Source organism: Podarcis liolepis (assembly GCF_965112155.1).
Source record: "Podarcis liolepis genome assembly, chromosome: 4".
NCBI lineage: Eukaryota > Metazoa > Chordata > Lepidosauria > Squamata > Lacertidae > Podarcis > Podarcis liolepis.
Window position 1 is genome coordinate 2,653,241 of NC_139558.1, and position 18,770 is coordinate 2,672,010.

Consider the following 18,770-nt stretch of genomic DNA (forward strand, 5'->3'; position numbering starts at 1 on the left):
TTGTTGGTTTTTGGTGAGTTTTATTCAAAGGATTGAAAGTCACTCATTAATGGTGGTAGGGACTTCTGACAACAGCTTCACAAGATCGTTTTCGATAGCAAAGCCTACTCCCTATATTCAACGTTCTTTTTCAGGTAGACCTTCCCAGAAGAATGTGTAGCCTCTTTTTTCTTCCTTCAGTTGTCCCTCACCTGCTCTTCGAGTTTCTTGAAGCACTGCAATATTGATGTTAAAAGATCGCAGCTCTCTTGCAATGATGGCAGTTCTGCATTCAGAACGCTCATTATCTGTGTTTTCCAACAAAGTCCATATATTCCAAAGTTCAATTGTCTTTTACGATCACTGGGTGGTGACCCCACTGGGCGTGGTAACCGGTAGATTCTTGTCTGCTGCAGCCTTCATCCACCTTCATAGCCATTGTAACATATCCCTTGTTATCTTCTGCCTGTTCTGCCATTGAGGACTTTTTGGATCATTCTTTGTCTAGCTCCTCCCCTTTGACCTTACCGCCTTGGGTGACCCTGCTGGGACTACGAGACTCCCGACAGCTTTGCTCACAAGGGTCATAGGAACGTACAAGCCCACTCACCACGACAAGGTGATGATCCAGCGAATGAGATTATTATTATTATCCCACTACTCTCAGAAAGTCAGGGGATGTTGACTTGGGTGAGGGCATTTTCTGTGGCCGCTCCTAAGTTGTGGAACTCCCTCACCATAAAGGTGTATCTGACACCCTCATTAACAGCTTTCAGTGAAAGCTGAAGATACACCTCTTTACCTTGACACCTGAGATAGATATTTTAGGACCCACTTTACTTTTGTGATGTTTATCTTCGTGGTTGTAAGTTGTTTTAAACTTTCGTTAACATTGCGTTTTAATTATTCTAAACTAAAGAGAGAAGAGTTTCAAGGGTGTTGGCCACTAGCCCTAGAATGGCAGTCCCAGCATCCCTGAGAACCCGGTGCCTCCCTCGTACCAATGATTCCCGGTCTTAAGGGCCCCATCTGTCGACAATGACATCAAGAGCAGCATTCATAGTGGCCGCTCATCAGATATGGAGCTTCTCCCACCAAAGTACCAACAAAGTCCAAATCTGAGCATCTTTAAATTAAAAAAGAGCATTGCCTTGCTTACCTATTTGGGAAGGCCTTTTGGGCTTAACATTTAAGTTGGAGAAAGATAAGAAAATGAAAATGATTTGAAGTCATGTTCTATTTTGTGGAGTCTTGCTTCTGCTATTCACCACCAGACTCCTCTCAGAAGACAAGATGGTCCTTTGGAAAGTGTGTGGTGTTGGAGCTCCATTTGCAGCCCATAATGTGGTATCTGTGCTGACTGTCAAAATGTGCAGTGATGACACTGCTTGGGAAAGACAACAATTCAATATTTAAAATGAATGTGAGGTACATGAGTTCCTGACCATTCTTAGCCGGTGTTTGACAGCATGTGGCCAAGTGTCCCTTGACTAACAAAGATACATAAATATGCTTTAAACTATGTCAGCCTCCTTTGCCTGACCTCTTTTAGGCTGCATGGGAACTCTCAGCTAATTATGCTGAAGGTAATTAGCCTTCCCGTATCTACACAACCGTTTTCTCCACCTCTATGTGCTCCACCAGGTGCATCTCCTCAAAAGAGGTATAAATAAAGCACTTGCTGTAAATATTTCAGAAAGGGGACAGATGGCACCAGATAACAATATTATGCCTCCATGTAGCAGAAACGATATCCTAATCTCCTTCAATTATAGACAAGGAGGGAAACTCTTTCAAAAGTGCATGCTGAACTCTGTCTTTAAAGAGTAATTAAACATCTCATATAAAAGCTGAAACTTTAATAACATGACAGTTTTGTGCAGCTAAACAAAAAACAAAACAAAAAAAGTTGCAACCGAGTGTATTTTGTTTCTCTTATGTCTGTTCTACAGTAGTAGTTCTACCTTTAGAGGTATTCAATGACCACCCTGACCATTTATCAAATGTGTGAACATGGAAGGGATTGTGACGACTATCCACATCCCCCAATGCCATCCCGTCTGTTATCTGTGCCCACAGCGGCCAAGCATTTGACTTTATTAAAAGGGCACTAGGCACACACAGCTGTACACATGCATGACTCTTCCTTACAACTGGCCTCCCTGATTAGCCTGAGGAATATGCATGAGTGGATCATTTGGTGGGGGTGGGGGAACTGTGAGATAACTAACTTCATATAACCAACTTCCTTAAGTCTGATTAATACGTGAAGGCATAGAGTACTGTAATGCCATAGAGTACAGAGAAAGCTAATCAAGCCTATTGTTGTACCTCAGACTATCAGAGAAGCTCAGCATGTGAAGAGGCTCAGCTGATTGCCACAGCTTAGCCACATGGCTCTGTATTTTCTGGTTGCAGTATGGAAAAGCACATGAATTTGACCTTTGGAGAGTTTGTAAGTAAACCATTAACTTGTCAAACTTGTATAGTGTAGAAGAAAGGGAAAATTATGAAAGTAGAGGATACATGAGCAGCCAACAGTTTCAGGGAGAAGATTAGATAGACTAAAGATCATAATGAGCTCAGGCTTGCAAGACAGATTAAAAATAATTAAAATGGTTTCTTCAGCTATGTTTGAAGCTAGAGGAAGAACAAGCAAGTGTTAGGTTCTCTGTGTGGAGAAGCCAGAGAAATGCCATTGGGTGACAGAGAGAAGGCAGAACACTCAACCCCTACTTTTGTCTTCACCAAAAACAAAAGCAGTACCCAACCTGGTGAAAAAAGAATAAAGAATGCAAGGAGGGGTCTACCATACTAAGTAACCGGGGGTGGGGGTGGGGGTGGGGTTGTAGCTGACCAAACTGACCAAACATAATGAGTTGGACCACCCTGCCCTGAAGCAATGGAGGCAGAGTTGCAACCCTTGGAACATTGCATAAAGGAATCCATAGAACTGTGGATTCTGAAGTGAATGCATGAACAGATCCAGTTCATGATCCACCCAAATCCAATCAGGTCCACTTTGGCTCATTCCTCCCCTCCCCCTACAGCTTCCCCCACACCATTTCAAAAATGTGCCACTGAAGGTGTGTTATGCAGTTCTCGCTGCGATTGATGCCAGTGCAGTAGTAAAGCCAGCAGCCAGCCAGTCCGCATGGATTGTCATTCAAATCAACAAATCCTTCTAAGTGTTCCTCGTCCTGTATCTCTAAATTGTACTCTGCAATTTTCTTCATCTTGAACAGCTCTTGCTGAGTGCCTAGTAACACTCAACCTTAAAAATCGCACGTACCTGACTATGAAAGAACATGATCCCACAATACTTATCTGCTCTTGCATTTGACCTTAATACTACTATCACGTTAATGATATGCTTAAGGTTAATGAGCCAATTATTTTGAGACAAGACACACAGCACACAGTTGCACTTTCCTATGTAAATAACCACTAGCTGTCGGTGGCCTTTGCATTGCTGTTTCACCTGTATATTAATCCTCAGCAATTATTAATAAGAATGAAATGTTTGCATTGCTGGCCTTAACAGCTGAATGCTACAATGCAGAAGACGCACTGTTCGCAAAAATATTCGCTATGCCGTGTGTATTCACTGCAAGTTGTGGACACACTCAGGCTTTGGTGCAGAAGAGAATGAATATGAAAAACGTTAAGGGACTAGGAGTTGCTCCTGAATTCACTGTGACACAGAAGGAACTGTATGGGCACACTGAGCTAGGTAGGAGGAACCTCAAGCCAGAACCTCCTTGAATCCAGAGATGCTTCCACTCTACAGTGCTTTAGTGCTGCTGAAACATAGCTTTTCTACAGTTAAAACAACAAACGAACATTCCACCCAAGCACCTATTTTCCAGCCACGTCCTTCTCCATGGCCCAGATCCTCCTAATTTATTTTTTATTTGGTTCATCAAATGTAGACACTAGGTGTTAAAAAGAAGGGGGGAGGCTCAAAATGGTTTACAAAAAACTAAAATTGTGCCTTCGGTAATAATGAATAGTTAGAAACAACAATAGAAATCAAAAGCAGAATTTAAGAACAGACCATGATGGTGATAATTTAAAACCCACCAAAACCAGATAAAGCAGAGTTGTTTGCAGAGCCCAGGAAGGCAAAGGTGAGGCTGGCCTGACTTCCTTAGGGGGGCAACTGCACAGGTGGAGGTGGCAGGAGCTACTGCAGAAAAGGCCCTGTCCAAGTCTCCACCACTCTAGCCTTTCTGGGTGGGAGGGGGTGGGGGGCATGGAGCAAGGCCTCTGAGGGCAATTGTAACTTTCAGACAGGCCCATAGGGAAAAGGGGGGTGCTTCAAATATCTTGACCACACATCATCTAGGGCTGTACAGGTAAAGGTAGCATCCTAATTGTGCTCAGAAACAAATGGGACAGCAACAGAGTTGATAAAAGACTGCTGCTATATCCTGATTTTGAAGTAGCTGCAGTTTTCAAACAGCCTTCAGGGGCTGCAATCGAGATGAGAGGTGACTGCAGCATGGATGGCTGTGGCCAGATATACGGTACCTTCTCCAGGAAGGGGTTCAACTGATGCCCCAATGGAAACTCAGCAGAACACTCCTGGCAATAGCAGTCATAACAATACCAACAGTGCTAAAAATGGAAAAGAAAAACTATATATACTGCAGAGAAATAACTCATTGAAGTCTTTGGTCCATGGCAGCAGAAAGCAATGGGGCAATTAATAGGCCAGTCATCCTTAATCCCCCACTTACCGTCATCAGAATGCAGTAAAGCAAACCAAAACTACAAACTGGAAATGTTTTCATTAAACCATAATATCCCTTTAAATGTAAAAGCTTCAGTAGAGCTTTGCTTGATCATGCTATACAAACTAGGGATCAAACAGCACTTTGTATTATTATTATTATTATTATTATTATTATTATTATTATTATGCCCTGTCCATGTGGCTGGGTTTTCCCAGCCCCTCTGGGTGGCTCAGAGCATATATCAAAACATAATAAAAAATCAAACATTTAAAACTTCCCAATACAGGGTTGTCTTCAGATGTCTTCTCAAAGTTGTGTAGTTCTTTATCTCCTTGGCACATTATGAGAGGGCGTTCCACAGTGAGGGAACCACCAGAAGACCCTTGGAGGAGGACCTCAGTGTCAAGGCTGAACGATAACAAACAATGTTGCAAATCAGGTATGAAAAGCATGGGAGGATAATCGAGAATGCTGGAATTAAATGGACCGGGAATAATGTCCTTTGGGTTCTCTGTAAAACATTACTCAGGGGTAGCAAATATGTTGCCGCCCCCCCAGATGCTTCTGGGGTCCATTCTCACCAGCTCCAGCCAGTATAGGTATTAGGAGGGCCACAGGTTAGCCACACCTGACATAAGTGAACAAAAATGGCAATTCCAGAGAAAAGGAGTTAAAAATGTTTTAATAAAAAACCCTAATGCTGTTTTTTTCTTTGCTAGTACAATGGATTTCTTCCTCGTTCTTCTTAGGAGCTTATGAAAAATTCTACATGAGCCGTATTTGATGCTTAGTGAAATCAATAGAAATGCTTCAGTTTGGATTCAATGGGTATTGGAGCCTCCATTCTTGGATCAATGACATATTGTAGATTTAATGTTTCTTGGCACCAGGTGACCATAAAAGGGGGAGAAAGAAGTTAGTTTCCTCCCCATCTCCTTCCTCCTTTTTTCCTTTGCAAAGCACAAAGAAAAAGAACAAGAAAATAACCCCAAAACACGTCCAGTTAGAATATAAAGAGCAAATGGAGGCTTCTCATAGTCCGAGCATTAAGAGAGGATAAAAGCTATATTATATCTGTCAGTCTAGCAAGTAATAGATGCACTTCTAGAGGCAGATGACCACCAAAGTGGTATCCTAGCAACATAGAGTCGTCCAGTTACAAACAGTGCTGTCAAGCCCAAATTATCCTTTTCCACTATCTTAGTTTCAAAAGCAGAGCGATGAATACATGGTGAAGGTGAGAGCTGTTTACAGGAGAAAGAAAGTCCAACTTTTTCAGTTTAATAAGGGATTAAAGAATCCTGTGCAAGTCAAGTAAAAGGTGCTCCAAATACCACAACCCCTATGTTTTGGAGGACAATAATTTAGTTCATATTCATATAGCCTCATCAGTACACATGGCACTTAGAGTAACATCACCAAAAAACAAATGGAAGGCAGGTTTCTGTGCAGTAGAGTTTACAGTCTACATTTGGATAGGGACAGAGGCAAAGGAAGGCAAATACAATGCATGCAGAAATTAATTATAAAGCTCTTACCCTGCACTCATCCATGCCAGAATTAAATGTAGATTGGAAGCGGTTTGCACCTGTGTTAACTCTGCCATCCATATGACGTCCTTTTCATTCCATTGCTATCCCATGCTTCCCCCACCCTTAATATTTTATTAAGAGGCTTTTTCAGAATAAAATAAGAGAAAAGAAAAGAAACCAATCTAAATAAAAACAAAAACAGAGAGAGAGAAGAAAACAGAGAGTCCTCTCTCAAAGGTAGCTCTTAACCCTTGCTGCCCACTGAAAGTGGTGGACCTTCCCAGACCCAGCTCTCACCTGGGAACTTTCATTTCTTCTCCTAGGAGACAAGTTGTAATAAACTTGGAGGTGCAACTCCTTAAGATATTTAGGCACAGACACAGGGATGCACATCAGACAGATGCACTTTGCACCCAAAAGAAATCTGAGGATTACAAAATGGCAGTTGCCATGTCAATTAGGCCAGGATCATCATAGAGCCAAATTATGCTTTATTCATTAAAACTCTGGTTCAAAGTGCCTAATTTAAAGCTCCAGTTGCGAATAATATCCCTATGCACACATGCCCAGAGATTTTTGACTTAAACATAGCAACATTCCCAAACCTCTCTGTGGATAAATGTGTGGACTTATTTGGCTTTGAAAACTGGCAAAGATTCTTTTTGTTTGATGTCTCATTGTGTTTTTAGATTTTGTTACAGATAGGTAGCCGTGTTGGTCTGCCATAGTCAAAATAAAAAATTCCTTCCAGTAGCACCTTAAAGACCAACTAAGTTAGTTCTTGGTATGAGCTTTCGTGTGCTCATACCAAGAACTAACTTAGTTGGTCTTTAAGGTGCTACTGGAAGGAATTTTTTATTTAGATTTTGTTGGAAGCCCTCCAGAGTGGCTGGCACAACCCAGTCAGATGGATGGGGTAAAAATAATAAAAATAGTGTTTTCGTACCCAAGTATAAAGGGTACAACATGGTATTAGTCAGAGTTCAGCTCAATGATACTATGAACAGATTAACAAGGAAGGAAAATTATATAGTAATAGTTTTAAATTTAGAAATTGTTATTTATAAACAACTCTCCAAATAGCCATAATTTACATTCTTGCCTGAACTGAGACTGGGGCACTCCAGTGCTGCTGCTGAGTTCCTGAAAAGTTATGTTTTCACCTCTTTACATTTTCCATTCTCCTTGATACTTCCATCATTCTTAGATCATCCACATCCACATCTTTCAACAGAATGCATAATCATCCCTGCTCCAAATAACCTTGTCCTTTAGTTGACAAGTGTACTTGTGTATAGATTAATTGTGGGAACTGATTCCATCTTCCTTGTTAAGAGGAGGCAAGGAAGACCATTAGGCAATTTATTCAAGAATTTCCTGGCCTTCATTCAAAAGATGCGAATTTATTGTACCAAAGGACCAATTTTTTTTAAAGCACAGGCTCTCAAACTGCTGTTGAAAGCCTATGATGCTCTCATATCCCTATGATTAAGATGTGCATTTATAGCAACACCTTTAATTGGGAAGAGAGGGCCATGGACTTCAATGGGAATTGCTTCCAAGTACAAGTGTTGGAGATTGCAGCCTTGACCATCATTCCAAAATCCCCATAAAATACACCCATATAAACAAGGATTTTAAAACCAAGAGCTTCCTAAGTTGGCTGTTCTATGGTTAGAAGCAAGTTCAAATACTGCTTTATTATGCAAAGAGTTTATCAATCTAAAACTAGTATTAACAGAAATTCTAAAGTACCCTGTGAATGAAGAAGTAAGAGAGAAGCATCTTTCATTGGCAAAGAACATTTTAAGAAACTGAAGGCCAGATTTCTGCAGAACGTCTGGCAATTCAAAGCACACTGTACTTAGGATAGCTGGTGATAAAAACATTTCTGTATTTTATGCAAAATGAAAATAGAATGGGTAGTGATGAATTTCTGCTTATCAGCTTAGCACTCACTTCCTATTTGGGGGGTAATTAGCCTCAAACAAACAACATGCTTAAGTCTAATTAATGTGTGAAGTGGTTAAGACCGCAGAGTAAGCTGTTATGCCATGCTTAGTTAACCTTGAGAGTGACTAGGTAATCAAGACTTTGCCCCTCCCCCCAGTCTACCTGGGAAACTCAGCATGTAATGAGGTCTAAACTGCATGATTCTAACAAGCCATTATTGTGTTACTGTTCCAATAATTTAGGCACTTTCACCACTGTTAATAAGCCAAGTTTTACTGCCTGTGTTTTCTGACTGCTGTATGGAAAAGCACATAGATCTGATCTTTGAAGAGTTTGTAAGTAAACCATTTTTAGCATTTCAAATGTGTGGCCTTTATCTATACTAGGGGAAAAGGATAACTTTGGGAGGAACTAACAAGGGCATATTTTAAATATCTAACAGCATATATTTCCATGCTTTACTTTCCTGCATGTTTTGTGATTTTAAATCTCTGCTGGGTTCTTTCACCAAAGAGTACTTGCCCCAAATCTGGATCTTTGCATCCTTTATATATTTCACTTTTTGCTTCCACCAACATTATTGTATGTCCTGAAGAACTGACAAGGGTTCACTGTGTCTCCTCATAAAACCAACAAGACCTGTAGATTAATTATCTAAAAATTCTGAACTGTCTTCCTCCTCAAACGATGGGCAAGCCAAAGCAGGGATCAGTCTACCTATAGAGCGTTCTTCATCCATCCTTCAAACAGCATGAAAAAGTCTCAGATAAGAAGGCTATTGTGTACACAAAGGAAGTAATGGAGGAAATGTGGTTTTCAGCCCTTGATTCTTCCAGGTTACACAGGCTTCATTCTGAGACAATTAGACCTTTCTGGGCAAGCTCCAAGCTCATACCCTTCCCTGGGTGCTTAAATTATATGTGGAAAGTATACAGAGAAAGAGAACTCACACCACGTCCCAACAATACTGTCAGGGAGGATTCTGAGGAGCAATAGACAGAAGAGGCAGAAGAGGGAGAACAGGGGCTCAGAGATGCTGAAGAGCCCCGCAACCACCCAGAGGCTCGGGAAGGAAGCTGAGACTCAGGAAGGGAGGGGGCTTTCAAATCAGCACAGACAAGGAGGGAAATGAAACGTAAGGATCAAAGACTTCTCACGCAATTCCCACGCCTACTTTATTGGCGTGGGAATCATAGGAAGCCACTCCCCGAATCTGACTCAACGGGTTCGGACGCGTAAATTCTGAACTGTAGCTGTTCTTGTATATATGTAATAAAGACTGTAAATATCACACTGATTGTGTGGGAGTGTTGCTGCGAAGGGGAAACACCACCTTTACAAATACTAACAGGCAGTGTAGCCACAATTTGCCGAACTGTAATATTCTGTTGCATTACATTTCAGTGAAAGCCTTGCATATCATTAGACAGCATGAAATAAAGTGCTTCACTATCTTATGACCTATATGTGGGATCTATATATATGAATGAGGTCAGTTATCTATATATTAATATATGAAGGCTGCTTTTCAGAAGCCTAAGTCTTCTATCCGTGGCAAAGCATAATTCAGGCAACTTGATTCTGCTTTATTGTTTAGCTTATCCCAAGTCATGTTCTTTGACTGAGAGACTAAATCCCTAAGGACAAAACTCCCTTACCCAGCAGCACCACGCTGCTAAATCATCCATACCGGGCCAAGAAATCCAGGGACCCCTCTCCCTTGATAATATTCAACCCAGCAGTCACTCAAATCATTTTCACATCACCAGGATGGGTGCCTTGTGAGGCAGATGGGGGGGGGGAGCAGAAATGAAACACAAAAAACTGCAGGAGGGGTAGTAATCACTAAATGTCTTATAGCACAAGTAGGTATTAAACTATCCTCTAAAATTCCTCATTTTTCCTCAAAAAGCTTAGGGGAGGGTGGGAGAGAGGGAGAGAGAGAGAGTTTCACGTGGCACACAAGAGATAACTTTGCACCAGGTCATCTTCTCTGCCTCCAGATATCCATTGCTGGGAATCACAAGTGAGGAGAGGGCTCCTGCCTCAGGCCCTGCTTGTAGGCTTCCCACGGGCATCTGGTTGGCCACGGTCAAAACAGGCTGCCTGATCAGGTGGGCCTTGGGTCTGCTCTGTTCTCGCTGCAGGGCTCTTCTGAAGAGGGCATTTCACAACAACCAGGGTGACCCTCTCCCTGGAAAGTACTTCCCAATCTCACTTGGATGGGATACCCAGAAAAGTGCCCCAGGGTCTAATAGGTATGTATGGGAGATGGTGATCCTTCAAGTAACCTCAGCCTCAAGCCATATGCATAGACCCAGATGCTCATACACTTGATCAGCTGAGATGCTCACTAGCTTCATTTCCACACTTACTCATGAGCAGCATCAAGAAGTGAGACCATGGCAGCATCCACAGGAACTCACTGAACAAATGAGGACTGGCTATGGTTTATTATTGGGTGGTATTCAACAAAGTTTTACTCAGAGCAGATCTAATGAAATTAAGGGTATGTCTTAGTCCTGTTCATGAATGTTAATGGGTCTACTCTTAGTAAAAACTTCACTGAATACCTCCTGTTGTTTTAAATGGCAAGGTAAGAAGTAATAAATAAGGCATACCGTATTTTTCACTCTACAAGACGCACCAGACCACAAGACGCACCTAGTTTTTGGAGGAGGAAAACAAGAAGAAGAAAAAATCTGAATCTCAGAAGCCAGAACAGCAAGAGGGATCACTGCGCAGTGAAAGCAGCAATCCCTCTTGCTGTTCTGGCTTCTGGGATAGCCTGCATTCGCTCTATAAGATGCACACACATTTCCCCTTACTTTTTAGGAGGGGGAAAGTGAGTCTTATAGAGCAAAAAATATGGTACATTTCTTAGGCATATGTATTCCCTAATTTTTACACACTACTGTAAAATTCTCCCATGTCTTCCTGGACTGAAAGGTTTTGTAACAGCAGCAAGAAACCTCTGGCGCCAAGGCCTAATTAGGGGTACCAGGCCACCCCAAACCACACACAACTGGCCACCAATGTCACACGACATCAGCCCCAGGACAAGAACCCCAATGGGCAAAGCAGAACAGGAAGAACAGGAAGCACCTTCAGTGCGCAATCCCAGGTATTCCTTCCAGCCCCCTGGGTAGAATACAGTGGTACCTCGCAAGACGAATGCCTCGCAAGACGAAAAACTCGCAAGACGAAAGAGTTTTTCGTTTTTTGAGTTGCTTCGCAAGACAAATTTCCCTATGGGCTTGCTTCGTAAGACGAAAACGTCTTGCAAGTTTGTTTCCTTTTTCTTAAAACCGTTAATACATGCATTCCTATGGGAAACCATGCTTCGCAAGACGAAAAATTCGCAAGACGAAAAAACTCGCAATACGAATTAATTTTGTCTTGCGAGGCACCACTGTACAGTGGGTTTTGTATTGTGTTAAGAAAGGCCTACTGGCAGTTGTTGTTGTTGTAATAATAATAATAATAATAATTTATTATTTATACCCCGCCCATCTGGCTGGGTTCCTCCAGCCACTCTGGGTGGCTGTTGTTGTTGTTGTTGTTGTTAGAGCCAATGAGTATACAGTGGTACCTCAGGTTAAGTACTTAATTCATTCCGGAGGTCCGTTCTGAACTTGAAACCTAAAACTGTTCTTAACCTGAAGCACCACTTTAACTAATGGAGTCTCCTGCTGCCGCCGCGCCGCCAAAGCACGATTTCTGTTCTCATCCTGAAGCAAAGTTCTTAACCCGTGGTATTATTTATGGGTTAGCGGAGTGTGTAACCTGAAGCGTATGTAACCCGAGGTACCACTGTAGATCACTTTGGATCTGATATATATGACCAGTGTTGTCTGGGAGATGATAGGTGATGCTCTAGTCTTCTCTGATTAGTAACAAAGACATATTCTTCAGAAGCTGAGGTTTTTCCATACTATTTTTAAATCAGTTCAATAGGTTAAATTATCTTCCCATTTTGATAAAATGGTAAGCAGGAGAAAATATCCCTCTATCTCAATAGAAGCAAGTTAATAAAGATCATTTTGCCCAGTAATTTAAGCACAAAGAAATTTTATTATGCACTTAATAACTGGGGAATATATCACTGCTTGATTTATTATACAGCCATTCTAAGAAATAGAATATGTGGTTTTCTCTCCCCCTTCCATCACAAAATAGATCTGATGCAATTAATATGCTTTATGAGCATGACTGATATATAACATTCCACTTTGTTTAGCAGTATACTTTTCTCTTATTTTTATTGCCTTTCCGTCCATAAAATGAAGATATAATAAAGAAAAGTCCCAAGGAATCATAACAGAAAAGGAGCAGTACAGTATTTTTTGTATAGGTTTTTCTGAATTATCTACAGATGAATAAAACCAATCATTCAGCAAGCAGCTTACCATTTCAAACTTACCAAAGTGTTCATATGCCCATTTGGTACTACGGAATTTTTTAAATCACATTTCAATAAGAAAGTCAGAACATCAGAAGAGCCTCTGGATTAGCCCAGAATGCCCTTCTAATCCAACATCCTGTTAGCATAAGTAAGCACTAGGCATCTATGCCAAAAGGAAGGAAGGAAGGAAGGAAGGAAGGAAGGAAGGAAGGAAGGAAGGAAGGAAGGAGTCCATTTGGATTGTTTTGGCAGCACTCAGATTATTATCACTGCTTCTCTGCAATGATATCCACACTCTGGAATTTTCATGTATCATAAACTCATCCAGACACATTTAGCCTGGTAATTCAGCAGCTGGTCAAATCCTAGCTATTTAGGACGGCTTTTAGTGCTGGCTGAATATTTCTCAATTTTATTTTATTCTGATTTTAAAAACTGAAGCATATTTGTAAGTTCTATTGTTTGTTTGTTTGCAATTTTGTCACATGGTAATTTTAAATATTGAAGCTCCACCACTTCAAGTGATGCTGTGGTGGCAAAGCAGGAGTAAACTCATGAACAATATGTGGATTGTGTAGGGGAAGCAGTCATGCTTCTTTTTTCAGTTACGTCTTGAATATATCCAAGATGCAGCCATAACACAAACATTGCTGAGTGTTGCTGAAATCTCATTTGCCCTCCTCAAAGGAATCTGAAATGGCATCCATGTTTGCTTTTTGGAAATACAGTGCAAAATGGCAAATAATCTGGAAACTACTTTTCAGAAGAGGCATGCTGTTGCAAGCTGCTACTCCCTCTTGCCTTCCTATCTGATGCAGCCGTAGCCCTGAGAGCTTTCATGCCTCCCTTCCCCATTTACCCGCCCTAACCCTCATCCTGCACTTTTCTTCTTCCTCACTCCATCAAGCTCTGGCAAAGTGGCATTTGCAATTTCAAGGCAACAGAGGGCTTGCTGAGCAAGGTCAGAGTACACTGAGATGTCGCCTGATACTGTTTGCTTTGGCAAACGTCAAAGAAAACAGATTCAAAGTGGTGAGAGTGGGCTTTTTAGCTGAAGAGATGCCTCGACTTGCTCCAGCTCAGCGAGTCATTAGCCCAATTAGTAACCGAAGGCTGATATTGGTTTATTTCAAGAGGATTTTAGACTGATATGAAAGTCTGCGGATGCTTCACACAGAGGTATGCTTTTGTGTGGCTGCATAATTGATTCCCCTTCTGCCACAGTTCCACTACAATCAGAAGACACAGCTGGCGATCAGAATCTCTCCAGCTGCTCCGACGAGTGGACAAAGTAAGCTGACATTTGACACAGAGTTAGAACTTAGTAAAAAGAGAGAGAGAAAATACATCTTCAAAAATACTAGAGGTTTCCTCTCAGATCAGTGTTCCACCAAAAGGTTTTGCCTGACTCATTTACAGCCCTCCTCCCAATTTAAAAACACAAAGTTTAGTCTGAAAGAAAATTTAATAGGTTGTCGCTCACCTCTTGTATATTACCTTTGGCTAGAGTCCTCTTTTAACAAGATTTAATTTTACCGTATCTTCCAATAATAAGGTGTTTACATTGGGCAGGACAATGTTATGTGTTGCAAAAAGGACATGGGGCAGTCCACATTCCTGTTCATCATTTGTTGACTTCACTAACAACTGAGTATTAGCATATGTGAATTGGGAATTGCAGATTAACTGGAGAAAAATTCCATATTGCTGAATGTCAACTTTGTCACTAGGGCCAGCCGATACATCAATATATTGTGTAAAACCAGTTTGAAGTCCATATTGTGAAGAGCTCCTCAATACCAACCTGGACCCTGCACTCATCATCTGAGGTCCTTCCTCACCTGCCTCCTCTCTTGAGCCCTATTTCTGAAAAGGGCGGAATAGCTGTGTCATGCGTATAAGGCCAAATTGCACACAGAAATATGTAAACTGAAACAGACAGATAAGCCTATCTCATCAGGTGGTCTACTCTAGGGACAGGTACTGGTCAGACCTGCAAACTGGCTGCACCAAGGGCCCTCACACACTGACCCTTAGGATCCTTCCAGTTGGCGTGGATGATTCTACCACATAATTTCATCTGCAACAAATGAAATGCAAATATATAATGACTATAGTTGGGCAGGTATGTTCTGATTTTAAAAAATAATAATCCAGTGCATTGTTGGTGATGGGTACTCAAATAATAAATTTCATACTATCACAATGTCTGTAATTTTAAAATGTCAAGATAATGACATTTTAAAAGTTATTCCTAAAGTATGACTCTTTCGGACACATCCGCTTCATGAGTTTAAAAACTGCCGTAACTTAAAAGAGGTGATCACTCTCTAACTCTCCATCACCCCTCAAATCTCCTAATACATGCCCTGGATTGCCACATATACAAAATTTGATCTTTTCACCTTTGTGGTCTTCATTTTCTGTCTCTTCTTTAGAGGGATACAGTGGTACCTCTGGTTACAAACTTAATTCGTTCTGGAGGTCCGTTCTTAACCAGAAACTGTTCTTAACCTGAAGCACCACTTTAGCTAATGGGGCTCCCGCTGCCGCCGCACGATTTCTGTTCTCATCCTGAGGTAAAGTTCTTAACCCGAGGTACTATGTCCAGGTTAGCGGAGTCTGTAACCCGAGGTGTTTGCAACCCAAGGTGCCACTGTATTTGAAATCTACTGGACTTAATATTCACTTATCTTTGCCTAAATTGTATAGCAATCATTTTTAATTAAGGATGAGCAAATTTTACTAATTCCATTCTGTTATTATTCCACAGCTCTGATCTCAGCTTGTCTTCCAGTATGTTGGTATGGGAGTATGCAAATGCACTCTCACATTATTAAAAAGGATCATAATCCCCAACCTGTGTTACCAAATAATCTTTAAAGAGGAAACTTCCCACAAAGGTATCTATACTGTCAAAATGTGTTTGATTATGTAAATCTTAATTGCTGAGTGGCTTAGTAATAAATAAGTCTGCTATGCAGACGAGGAAGCATCTTTGTTGCACATGCTGTTTGATGTGTCTGTACACTTCGTCATGTGGCAGGCTGCCAGTGCAGAAATGGGCACCACATGGACAGAAGTTGAACTTTCAGACTTAAACTTTGCAGATGACATCTGCCTTATAAATAGATCAGTTGAGGCTACACAGTGAAAGACAGATGGCCTTGCAGGCTCTGCCAAGCAAATAGACCTCATTATTAATAAATCAAAGGCAAAGGTTTTCAAACTGTTTTACCCATAGATGATTATCATGGCCCCACCTATTTGGGAGCTGCAGTCTTGAAAAAAGAATATCACTACTTTGATTTTCTGGCGTGCTCATTTGGTTGACAACCTTGGTTGCCCCTTCCTTCACAAGTAAATCAGTCACTGCATTCTAAAGTCTTAATCCTGTGGAAAACTAACTGCGGTGGTCCAATATAATGCATACTAAACTATATACTGATCAAGCACTAAAACATACAGCATGACTGGAAGTTAAGGCTACATCGAATCAATTCAGGATTATTTCTATACTCCTTTAGCACTTATATTGCTCTCCAAATTGTAATAATCAATAATAAATACACTAACAGCATAACTTCTGACAGCCTTCAATAAGCTAGTTTCCCCTCATACTTGGAGTATAGTTTGTTTGTTTTAATTAATTTGGAAGCATGCTTTTTAGTTTTGCACTAAATATGCCCCTAGTCCAGAAATTAAAGGCCATCAACAGATAACCTAGTTATTATTGCTTCTTGGCTACCTGGTGCCCTTTCACCCAGTCAGCCAGTACTTCAAGGCAGGAATGGGGAACTTGTGGCCATCCATATGCCATTGGACTCCAACTCATATCAGCACCAACCAGCATGGTCAATAGTCTGCATAATGGGAGTTGTAGTCCAGCAAGATATGGAAGCCACAGAGTCCCCCTCCTTTCTCTCAGGGAATGGTCAGTGGGCGTTTGGTGATGTTATTAAAATGCCAATGATCAAATTTTGGGAGAAAAAGTAGGGGGGGGCTTAATGAAAGTCACAAACCCCATCCCAGCTTCTCCCAAATTCAGTCAAGTCATGCCTGAACCAACAGTGTCTCTTTTTATATATATAAAAAAGTAGTTAAGTGGGTAACTCCAAAGGGCAAGGGAGCATATTAACCTGTGACACACACAGTCATGTGATTTCATGACTGGTAATAGCACCTTAGAAGTATGTCATTTCTCATCCATGTACAGAGAGATGGCATATTGACACTACATAGCAAAGTTTGGTAGATGCATCCAAGAAGGGTGTGTGTGTGAATTATTCACAACACCCCCCATACCATCATGTTACATCCTGATGTGCCCTAGCACATACTTTGAGAAACAATGTGGTACAATAATCCATGAAGCTGTTCATTGTCATTTAGATTTTAGTACGGGGAGGGGGGTTAGTTACAAAAGCACAAGAACAAAGAGCAATGCTTTTAAACAACCATTTAAAAATGGTAACACAACTTGTGACCCAGCAGTCTAACTGGCCTTCCGTCTCCTTTTTTGCTGCCCCCCCAGAGATCCCAACAGAAACAAGAAATAAATCAGAGTCCCTGGTGGGCTGCCATCCATGCCCCATGTGAATTCTGTGCAGTGTGGAGGGTTTCTGCTTGGGCAGCTGAATGCAACTGCTGCAGCTGCTCTCCTCCCCCCCCCCCCGCCCAATAACCAAATCCAGTGCACCATCCAGCCAAACCAGAGTGTCTAGTTCAAAACCAGCTGACTGACATCTGTTGAAGGTAGTTGGCTTAACTGGTTTTTGGACTCCAGCTTTAGAAGGAATTCTCCTCATGCATCATATTGTCTTAGTCCTTAAAATCAGCAAAGGGTAATTAGAGGAATTTAAGGTTAGTTCAGGTATACTTTCATACAAACCAATCACAAATCAATTTCCTAGACCCATTTGGAACAGAATTATGTGTTTTATGCAATCCAGTTTAGCTGCAGAAAATGTGCAATTACACATCCAAGGCTGTGTATAAAATTAATCTCCAAACAGTTATGCTTTTCCCATCAAGGTTAGCTGGATAGTAGCGGCTAATTTTAAAGTTGATTTGAGAGCTTGATTGTAGTTTAGACGTGGGTTCTCGAAGGAAAACCAGCCAAGTCTACATCTGGGTTAGGCCGTATATGATCCATTGTTCTTCAGGAAACAGATAAGCCATAGATAAGCCATAGATATTCATGTAATGGGAAAGGAACATGATGCCCTGAATCTGGGCAGGCAGCAATGCAAAGGAAGAATGGCAATAGGCTTCAAAAATAGTCAATGATCATGAAAACTTAAATCAATCTTCAGTAGCTGGTGGGTGACAGGAGTGCTGGGTTGCCCCCGTGATTGAGGGGGCCAGTGCTGCATGATGTGTACACACTGTTCATGCACGCTGTGTGACATCATGTTGACGTCATGTGTACATGCTGCATGGGATGCGCAAGTGACATGAGCAGGTTGTGCAGCATGCATGCACCGTGCATGTGCACAAGTAATGCAGAATATTTGAGGGGGCCCAGCCCCTTCCTTGACATTTTTCCCCCGCCCCCCAGTTGATGGTAATTGCTGAGGACAAGAGGGGTGAGTGTAATATGAGGAGCACAGAGAAGGGCCCAAGGGCCCCATGATACCCTGAGCCCAAGAGTAGTCATCTTCCTGAAGCCAGCCCTGAATCTGACGCAGTTACACATCATGATAAACTTGATCAAGTCAAGCAATAAAATTGGGATTAAACACAGAGTTCTGGAAAACAAATCTGGAACCACCAGCATCCATAGAGGAGCAGCAGTCCAACCAACTGTAATGCAGATTAAACTTTTGCTACCATCTTCCTGCTTTGCCCTGCTCCTGCTCCCCCCTGAAGGGAGAGGAGAGGCTGCGCCATCCCAGGCTGGTTTGCAGCAGCTGGCCTGACACCAGACTTTGGGGTGGGGTGGTTCAAAGGGGGGGGGAATAGCTGCGTATCTGCTAATTCATGAGTGGGAGTGGTCTTTGATTATTATTTGACTCTAGTTAATGCTGTTTGTTATTAGTTCTATGGCAAGTATGTCGTTTATGGGTTTTTTATAAACGTGATGTTAGATGTATGGTATGAACCTCCCTTTCTCCCTCCCCTTATGGTATTATGTTTGTGTGTGTGTGTGTGTGTGTGTGT